Below are 1,133 nucleotides of genomic sequence, written 5' to 3'. Positions count from 1 at the left end.
ATGGTCCACCCCATTGTGTTTTTCAACATTGCCGTTGACCGCGCGCCCTTGGGCTGTGTCTCCTAGCTGTTTGCAGACAAACTTCCAAAGACAGCAGAAAACTTTCATGCCTTGAGCACTGGAGAGAAAGTATTTGGTTATAAAGGTTCCTGCTTTCACAGAATCATTCCAGGATTTATGTGCCGGGGTGGTGACTTCACATGCCAGAACAGCACAGGTGGCAAGTCCATCTATGGGGAGAAGTTTGATGATGAGAATTTTATCCTGAAGCATCCTGTCCTGGCATCCTGTCCATGGCAAATGCTGGGCACAACACAAATGGTCCCCAGTTTTCATCTGCATGGCCAAGACTGAGTGGCTGGATGGCAAACACATGGTCTTCGGCAAGGGGAAAGATGATATGAATATTGTGGAAGCCATGGGGCGCTTTGGGTCCAGGAATGGCAAGACAAGCAAGAAGATCACCATTGCTGACTGTGGACAACTCTGATGCATTTAATTGGTTTTTATCTTAACCAGATCATTCCTTCTGTAGTCAGGAGAGCACACCTTCCCCATCTGCTTGGAACACCTCATAATCTTTGTGCTCTCACTGCAGTTCATTGGGTTCCATATTTTCCTTGCCCCCTCCAAGTCTAGCTGGGTTGCAGAGTTAAGTTTATGATTATGAAATAAAAGCTAAACAAACAAATTTCAGTACAGAGTGGAATGTCCGAGAAAGACAGATGCAGTGAGATTTCACTTATATGTGGAATCTAAAGGACAAAATAAACTCATAGACACAAAGAACATATTGATGTTTGCCAGATTGGGTGGGGGGGGGTGAGTGAAAAGTGGAAGTGATTAAGAAGGAAAAACTGTTTATTACACAGTAGTCATGAGGACGTAGGGTACAGCATAAGGAATATACTCAATAATATTGTAATGACTATGTATGGTGTCAGGTACTAGATTTGTTGGGGTGATAGATGGGAGGAAGTTAGGGGGCAGGGTGAACGGGTGAAGGATTTAAGAAGTACAAACCAATACTTACAAAATAGTCATGGGACTTGTCTGTTCCCCTTCCCCCAATTCCCCAGCGCTGTTACTCCCACTCAATTCCCCAATAAAATCTTTTTTCTTTTTTTTTTTTT

General features: G+C 43.5%; 1 pseudogene; it reads left to right on the top strand.

Moving 5' to 3' along the window:
- LOC109374358 (peptidyl-prolyl cis-trans isomerase A pseudogene) lies at positions 1 to 490 on the top strand (annotated as a pseudogene).
- Positions 491 to 1,133: the final 643 nt, after the last annotated feature.

This window comes from Hipposideros armiger, unplaced genomic scaffold (genome assembly GCF_001890085.2).
Source record: "Hipposideros armiger isolate ML-2016 unplaced genomic scaffold, ASM189008v1 scaffold_814, whole genome shotgun sequence".
NCBI classification, from domain to species: Eukaryota; Metazoa; Chordata; class Mammalia; order Chiroptera; family Hipposideridae; genus Hipposideros; species Hipposideros armiger.
Note: the sequence above shows the minus strand (reverse complement) of the source record. Positions and strands in the feature narration are given on the sequence as shown.